This window comes from Oncorhynchus keta, chromosome 27, assembly GCF_023373465.1.
Source record: "Oncorhynchus keta strain PuntledgeMale-10-30-2019 chromosome 27, Oket_V2, whole genome shotgun sequence".
Lineage (NCBI taxonomy): Eukaryota > Metazoa > Chordata > Actinopteri > Salmoniformes > Salmonidae > Oncorhynchus > Oncorhynchus keta.
In genome coordinates, this window is record NC_068447.1 from 43,938,217 (window position 1) to 43,947,394 (window position 9,178).

A 9,178-nucleotide genomic window follows, 5' to 3' on the forward strand; every position below is an offset into this window, starting at 1 on the left:
TCCACTACACGCGCCGAGCATGTGTCCATGGTGCACAGGGTGCTTGGTCGCCTGTTGGAGCATGACCTGTACGTCAAGGCTGAGAAGTGCCTGTTTTCCAGCCGTCAGTCTCCTTCCTAGGGTACCGCATTTCCACCTCGGGTGAAGATGGAGAGTGACCGCGTTTCAGCCGTGCGTAATTGGCCGACTCCCACCACGGTAAAGGAGGTGCAGCGGTTCTTAGGGTTTGCCAACTACTACCGGAGGTTTATCTGGGGGTTTTGGTCAGGTAGCGGCTCCCATTACCCATTACCTCACTGCTGAACGGGGGGCTCGGTGCGTTTGCAGTGGTCGGCTGAGGCGGACAGGGCTTTTGGTCACCTGAGGGCTCTGTTTACCTTGAATCCCGTGCTGGCCCATCCGGATCCCTCTTTGGCGTTCATAGTGGAGGTGGACGAGTCCAAGGCTGGGATAGGAGCTGTGCTCTCTCAGCGCTCGGGTACGCCACTGAAGCTCAGCCCTTGTGCCTTCTTCTCGAAGAAGCTCAGCCCGGCGGAGCGAAACTATGATGTGGGGGACTGGCAGCTTTTGGCTATCATCAAGGCTTTGAAGGCGTGGAGAAATTGGCTTGAGGGGGCTAAATACCCTTTCCTCATCTGGACTGACCACCGCAATCTGGAGTACATCCGGGCAGCGAGGAGATTGAACCCTCGCCAGGCAAGGTGGGCCATGTTTTTCACCCATTTTGTGTTTACCCTTTCCTACAGACCAGGCTCCCAGAATGTGAAGGCAGACGCATGGTCCCAGCTGTATGACACAGAGGAGCGGCCCATGGATCCCACTCCCCGCCTCCTGCCTGGTGGAGCGGACATTGAGCAGGCGTTGCGTGCAGAGCCCGCTCCCGTCCAGTGTCCTGCTGGGCGTCTGTACGTCCTTTCTGCTGTTCGTGACCGGTTGATCTATTGGGCTCACACATCACCCTCCTCTGGTCATCCTGGGATCGGTCGGACAGTGCGCTGTTTGAGCGGGAGGTACTGGTGGCCTACCTTGGCTAAGGACGTGAGGGTTTATGTTCCCTCCTGCTCGGTGTGCGCCCAGTGTAAGGCTCCTAGGCACTTGCCCAGAGGGAAGCTACACCTCTTACCCGTTACACAACGGCCTTAGTCGCACCAGTCGGTGGATTTTCTAACTGATCTCCCCCTCACAGGGTAACACCGCGGTCCTGGTCATTGTGGATTGGTTCTCGCAGTCCTGCCCGGTCTCCCTACGGCCCTACAGACTGCAGAGGCCTTGTTTACGCACGTCTTCCGGCACTACGGGGTGCCTGAGGATATAGTGTCTGATCGAGGTCCCCAATTCACGTCTAGGGACTGGAAGGCGTCTGGGGTCTCGATCAGCCTTACTTCAGGGTTTCACCCGAGAGTAATGGGCAGGTTTAGAGACTAAACCAGGATGTGGGCAGGTTTCTGAGGTCCTATTGCCAGGACCGGCCAGGGGAGTGGGCAGCGCTTGTTCTGGCGACGTTCGGTGGTCGACGTCACCGGTCTTCTAGCCATCGCCGATCCACCTTTCATTTTCCATTTGTTTTGTCTTGTCTTCCCACACACCTGGTTTCAATTACATGTTGCGTATTTAACCCTCTGTTCCTCCCATGTCCTTGTCCGGTATTGTTTATTGTGAGTGCTTGTGCACGTGATGTCTGGTGTGCGTCTGACTTCTCTGCCGCAAGTACGCACCCCTTACACTATGTCATGTATGGTTAGCGGCTGTTTTGATTTTCTACAACAAAAGTCCAGGTGATAACATACAAATTCAGTTTGGTATGCAACAGAATGTCAACCTTCTGATCAAAACAGCTTACAATGTATTTTTAGTAAAAGTGGCCATTTTGGTTTTCAAATAGGACCGTAAAAATCCACATCAACCAAAATCAAAGGACAGTTCGGTCAGAGATAGCACACTATACAATGTCAGTAGGTAGAGGATGTCGCTTGCAGTGCCAAGGGTTGTGGGTTTGATTCCCGCTGGGGCCACCCATATGTAAAAAATAAATTGCATAACTGTAAGTTGCTTTGGATAAATGGCATGTACTATTATTATTTTAAGGGTTTTTATTGGATGATAATAAGGGATGACAAAAAACGTGTTCTGCATAATGACATTTACCTTTACTGTGAAGTATTTCATTTTGAGCATGAAATTGTGAACTGAAAATGTGCATTTATGGAAAAAAGCTGATTCATTTCAACAGACAGATACACTCTATATTAGAGGTTGTATATTATGTTTGATATTTTAATGGTGCTTATATTTGTCCCAGCCATTATCAACATTGACCCTGGAACAATTAGGATTAAGTGCCTTGCTCAAGGGCACATCAACAGATTTTCACCTTGGGGATTCGAACTAGCAACTATTTGGTTACCGGGAAGGCGCCACGCGCTGCCCTTGTTAGTGCATAGTCACGCTCGAGACACAGGGCTGTGACAGAGATGGGGATTTCGCAATTCATCTTTCCTCAATTACTCCTATCGTCTCTCTTTGGCTTTTACTCAGAGGCCGACAGCCTAGTGGATAGAATGTTGGGCCAATAACAGATAGGTCGGTAGTTCAAATCCCTGAACTGACATGGTGAAAAATCTGTCATTGTCCCCTTGAGCATGCTATTTAACCCTAAATGCTCCAGGGTCGCCATTAACAATGTCAGGGAAAGTTGTGATACTAACTTGTAAAAACAAGCTGGACTTAATCCATATCGCCAAAGACCTGTGTTAAAATTTCAAGTTAATTTCTGGCATATGCAGCATTTACTGTGAATGCAGTCTCTGCGACCACAGGAACACGCCTGCAACTGTTCAGTGCTACAGATTGGACAGCCCCCAATTTATTTTATTTTATTAAACTGCGTTGGAGGAGATAAGGGGAGGAACATTAGACTTTCTCCTCCAATACGGTTGAGAAGGAGATGAGGGGCAAGGAGATCATGAACGCAAGGAATCATGGAAAGAAGAATTGAGATAATACATCTGAAATGAGACCCACTGAGAGGGACTGTTGGTAGACTAGCCAATGATGCCAGCCTACTAGTTTCAGTACACTTACATTGCCTAACCAGTAGTGGGCACCCTTGCTCTTCAGATGACACACCAGTCACCAACAACAGAACCACAGCTTCCCACCACAGACATGTATGTTGACTTGGGAATGTAGCCTAGAAACGCTATGCGTGGGAGTGAGGAACAGCATATGTTTAGCAATCACAGTAAATACACTGCAAACATCAACAGTGTCTTCCCACCACAGTAATTATTGCAGGCTATCATCCATGTTACTCATGTGTGCTGGCTGTATCATGTGATAGATATCTATGAGGAATGACTACTGGTAATATAATTGCACTGATGGAAGGAGGGCGAGATGGAAGGAGGGAGCAGGTGGGAGGGAGGGGATGTAGATGCATGAGGGAGGGAGGGGTACAGCGCAGTCTGTCCGCCTCTCATTGGAGGGAGAGGCTGCTGGCCACTACTGAAATGGAGAGAGCCCGCTCCCTACTGACGCGGAGAGAGCCCCCTCCCGGCTACCCCCCTCCTCTACCCGGGTTCCCCTACACAGCTCCCTGGAGAGAGACAGAGGATGCAGGGAGGACCGGGAAAGAGGGGGGGGAGAAAGAGAAGGAGAGAGAGGAGGCAGTAGGACTAGGGGAGGATAGCGGAGGCAGGGAGAGACAGAAAAGAGAGAGGGGTAGATGAGAAGGCAGGGAGAGAGAGGGGTAGATGAGAAGGCAGGGAGAGAGAGGGGTAGATGAGAAGGCAGGGAGAGACAGAAAAGAGAGACGGGTAGATGAGAAGGCAGGGAGATAGAGGGGGTAGATGAGAAGGCAGGGAGAGACAGAAAAGAGAGGGGGTAGATGAGAAGGCAGGGAGAGACAGAAAAGAGACGGGTAGACGAGAAGGCGGGGAGATAGAGGGGGTAGATGAGAAGGCAGGGAGAGAGGGGTAGCTGAGAAGGCAGGGAGATAGAGGGGGTAGATGAGAAGGCAGGGAGAGAGGGGTAGCTGAGAAGGCAGGGAGAGACAGAAAAGAGAGAGGGGTAGATGAGAAGGCGGGGAGAGAGATGGGTAGATGAGAAGGCAGGGATAGAGGGGTAGATGAGAAGGCAGGGAGAGACAGAAAAGAGAGAGGGGTAGATGAGAAGGCAGAGAGGAACAGGAGTTGCTAGAAAATGCTGAGAGAAGTCACACATACTGTTCTCACTGCTGATTTTGGCTTTCACCACCTGAGTGTATTGAAAAAGGCTAATTCCATATTGATTAAATTCTGTGTTAAACGTCTCAAATGGTTAATAGCTAGCACAATACACCTGTCATATATTATACACATGCTATTCCTGTGTGATACAGGAATTGAAAGATCATAACAAAGCTATACAAATAAACAATAATGGTTGATTATTATAGACGTAAATTGTTAACCAGAATAATGGCCCCCAATTCGTGTCATAAAGAGAGGAATCACATGCTAAGTACTGCAGCTACATGACCAAATACACCCCAGTGAGAGGGGAGGGGTGTGGAGAGAGAGCGAGAGGGAGAGAGAAAGAGAGAGAGAGAGAGAGAGAGAGAGTGAGTGGGAAAGTGAGAAACAGAGAAAGAGACAGGAGAGAGAGCGGTAGGTGTGGCTGTCTATGAAGTAGGTCGGACTGTAAGCCTGCCTGCTCACACTAAACACATGACCATTCCGGGGCTCAGCCTATGCCTACAAGCAAACTTCCCCTCCCACCAACACATGGGACAAGAGGACTTTGTTCTGTAGCTCTGGTCCTTCAGGAAGGCTCAGCGTTAGCAAGCTGCACTAACGCCCTGGACCAGCGCTAACTGTACTGTAGCTAGCTAGCAGAGCACTCGCTGAACACCTACCTACCAGCTCACATCCCATCACACCGCCTCCACAAAATAAAAACATTAAATAACATCCCTGACTACACCCTCAGTACATGTCTGTCCTGAGATGAAGAGAGGTAAAGGGCTGGCCGTTATAATGGTTATTAAGCTCTATGAATGTGATATGTGTTTATGGCGTGTGTTGCGTGAGCAAGGTGGAGGCAGGGAGGCTAGTAAGCTAGCACAGCATATCCCAGTGCCATGGTGATGTCCCAGTGCTCTGGTTGTTGTCTCCCAGTGACTGGGCCATGTGTGTGTGTGGGGGGGGGGGTGGGGGGGGCATACTGGGAGTGGGCTGCTGAGTCAGCCTGCTCTGCTGCATTAATTTATCTGCACTGCAGTGCTCCACTCCACCACTCCCTCCCCCTCCCCTTCCCTCTCTCTCTCCACCTCACTGCACTCACACTGCCATCCCCGGCAGAGCGAGGGAGAGGCAAAGGAAGAGAAGAGACGGTCAATAGAAAAAAGGACTGGGTCCGACGCGCATAATTGTCTAGATGAATGGATAAGATAGAGAAAAACATTTAATGTAGAAAAAAACTGTGAGACCAAACGAGAGAGAGAGGAGGAGGAGGAGCGGGGGAAGAAGAAGAGAGAGAAACGCTGGGAGAGAGCTGAGCAGAGCAGGGGAGACCATGTGACTAGAAGAGAGAACCAGGCAGGTTTGAACATTTTGTGACAGTGAAAAAAGGGAGAGGGAGGGAGGGGACAAGAAGACGGAGCGATGAGAAGGAGAGAAAGAGGGAGGGATGGGACAGGGAGAAGGAGAGAGAAAGGAGAGGAAGGAAATGTGAACGTGTACAGTGCAATATACACATAAAGAGAGTCAGTACCATACACTGTCTGTGTGGACGTCAGCAATACAACTCTACCACATCAGATACATACAACTCCATCTCCTCCTAAATGTATTTCCCCTCTTCCTGCTCTTATTACAGGCGATGACAGAAATTCACACATATGCTGCATCCCAAATGGGAGCCATTTGGTCAATATTGCTGCACCATAAATGGAATAGGGTGTCATTTGGGACGCCTGATCAAAAGTAGTGCACTATAAAGGGAATAGGGTGCCATTTGGGACGCAAACAGGGTCTTAAGGTTAGGGGAGGGGGGTGATAGTGATACTGGACCATTGGGCTATCTACTCTCTGGTTCTTTACAATGAACCACAAAGAGGAGCAGCCGTGTTGCTATACAGATGGACTCACCAACATAATGGTCTTTGGTCTGTCTTATGGCTGTGGGGTGGATGTCATTAACATGGGGCTTTAAACAAATTCAATACAGCCCTTACATTTCAAAGGATGGCTTTCAATGGCCAGGAAGGACTGTTAGCTGCTATGCCATATCACACTTGACTCTATTTCCTGGAGTGTGTTGTGATGCACTAATGACATCCACAGTACTGTAGGAACCAAACAAAACGAGCTAATACACACAGAATGGCGAAAGAGTGCAGGGCAAGGGATTCTAAGTGCTAGGCTAGTAACAACACATGGTAAATGATGACTAAGAGTCAGTAAAAAAAGAACTATAAAAGACTTCCATATTCGAATTTGCATCAAAAGTGTTGCCTACTGTCACTAAAATGAGTGAAGAATCACAATATTGTATAAGTCTATACTGTAGTTACAGTGCCTTTGGAAAGTATTCAGACCCCTTGACTTTTTCCAAATGTTATTCTAAAATGGATGAAATAAGTTTTTTTTAAATGTACAGAAGTATTCATACACTTTGCTATGAGACTCGAAATTGAGCTCAGGTACTTCCTGTTTCCATTGATCATCCTGTCAGAGAAAAAGCAAAGCCATGAGGTCGAAGGAATTGTCCATAGAGCTCAGAGACAGGATTGTGTCGAGGCACAGATCTGGAGAAGGGTACCAACAAATTTCTGCAGCATTGAGGGTCCCCAAAAACACAGTGGCCTCCATCATTCTTAAATGGAAGAACTTTGGAACCACCATGACTCTTCCTAGAGCTGGCAGCCTGGCCAAACTGAGCAATTGGGGGAGAAGGGCCTTGGTCAGGCAGGTGACAAAGAACCCAATGGTCACTCTGACAGAGCTCTCAAATTCCACTGTGGAGATGGGAGAACCTTGCAGTAGGACAACCATCTCTACAGCACTCTATCAATCAGGCCTTTATGGTAGAGTGGCCAGACGGAAGCAACTCCTCAGTAAAAGGCACATGACAGCCCACTTGGAGTTTGCCAAAAGGCACCTAAAGACTCTCAGACCATGAAAAACAAGATTCTCTGGTCTGATGAAAGCAAAATTGAACTATTTTGCCTGAATACCAAACGTCACATCTCGAGGAATCCTGGCACCATCCTTGTGGTGAAGCATGGTGGTGTCAGCATCATGCTGTGGGGATGTTTTTCAGAGGCAGGGAGACTAGTCAGGATCGAGGCAAAGATGAATGGAGCAAACTACAGAGAGATCCTTGATGAAAACCTGCTCCAGAGTGCTCAGCACCTAAGACTGGGTGAAAGGTTCACCTTCCAACAGGACAACGACCCTAAGCACACAGCCAAGACAACGTAGGAGAGGCTTCGGGACAAGTCTCTGAATGTCCTGGAGTGGCCCAGCCAGAGCCCAGACTTGAACCCAATCAAACATCTCTGGAGAGACCTGAAAATAGCTGTGCAGCAATGCTCCCCATCCAACCTGACAGAGTTTGAGAGGATCTGCAGAGAAGAATGGGAAAAACTCCCCAAATACAGCTGTGCCAAGTGTGTAGCGTCATACCCAAGAAGACTTGAAGCTGTAGTCACTGCCATAGATGCTTCAACAAAGTACTGAGTAAAGGGTCTGAATACTTATGTAAATGTTATACTTCAGTTTTTTTAAATGTTATATATAAATTAGCAAAAAAATCTAAAACCCTGTTTTTGCTGTCTCATTATGGGGTATTGTGTGTATATTGATGAGGCAATAAAACAATGTAATCAATTTTGGTATAAGGCTGTAACGTAACAAAATGTGGAAAAAGTCAAGGGGTCTGAATACTTTCCGAAGGCACTGCATGTGGAAATATTTTGAAATCTCAACCAATTGCTTTAATAAATCACAATATTGTCTTCTGTACTGTAGAATACTGATATTCTGAATCTTGATCTATAGTTAAAAATAACCCACGGACAATACAGTTTGTAACTGGAAGGCTGCTTTATTGGTAATAAAAAGGTTCGTGCTCAAATGAAGACAATCTTTCATAAGTTCTTACTAAGAGTCCAAGTGGTTGTGCATCACTACCATCATACTGTATATATCCTGTTTTATATCACGGTGTTCAAATGATAAACAACAGTTTGAAAAGCACTTTTTAATTATTTTTCAGCAAAAAAAGAAAAAAGCCTGTAATAAATCCATGCCAAAAAAAAAGAAAGAAAAAAAGAAAACAGAGTCCCGTAATTTAATTAATTCAATATTGATACAAAAATAAATTTCAGATGGAAAGAACAGAAATATAGAAGGCAAGCTGCTTTTTCACAAGCGATAGAAGTGGGTGACACACATAAGCACAAGAAACATAACATTTTGAGTTTGAGCTGTTTTGTTAGGTAACATCACATTGTTGAAGCCTATCTTAGAAGAGAAGAAGTGTTAGTTTGTTTTCTCGCCTGTAATAGTTGTTAGGATGATCTGATCCTCGGCAGTATAATTTCTGACTCCTTGCGCCGTATGGTACGGACAGACGGTGTCGTGCTGTAGCCTCGAGTCCCCGATATATGTTGTGCTCCATACGTTTCAACTCAACGACCACCCCACCCTCACCTGTTCCCTCTTTACACAGTTTTGAACATTTAAGTGTGGTATTATCATCTTCCCAAAAATCACAGAAAAAAGCAGAAAAAGGCACATGCCAATGTGATTAGAAACAAACCATCCAAAGTAAAAGCAGGAGACGATTGAAGCACAAACGATCAGACATTGAAGTGTTGAACTGTAACAGTACTGATGTTGTGCGGCTGTATTTATGTGTGGGTAGTTACTCCTATTAGGCTTTGTGGCTGTAGGTGTGGGATAGATACATTTACATTGACATGTAACGATAGATTGGCCTGCTAGACCTTATGTGTAGATAGATAGATACTAGAGCGTTGGACGTATCTACAGATAGATCTACTACGCCTCGGTTGGGATAGACATACTCCATCTTCACTGCAAGAGGCAGTCACATCCAACCTACTTCATCTTGTTGGGACAAATTACTGATTAGTTAGGTTGGTGAGTGAATAGTTGTGTGTCTATTTGGA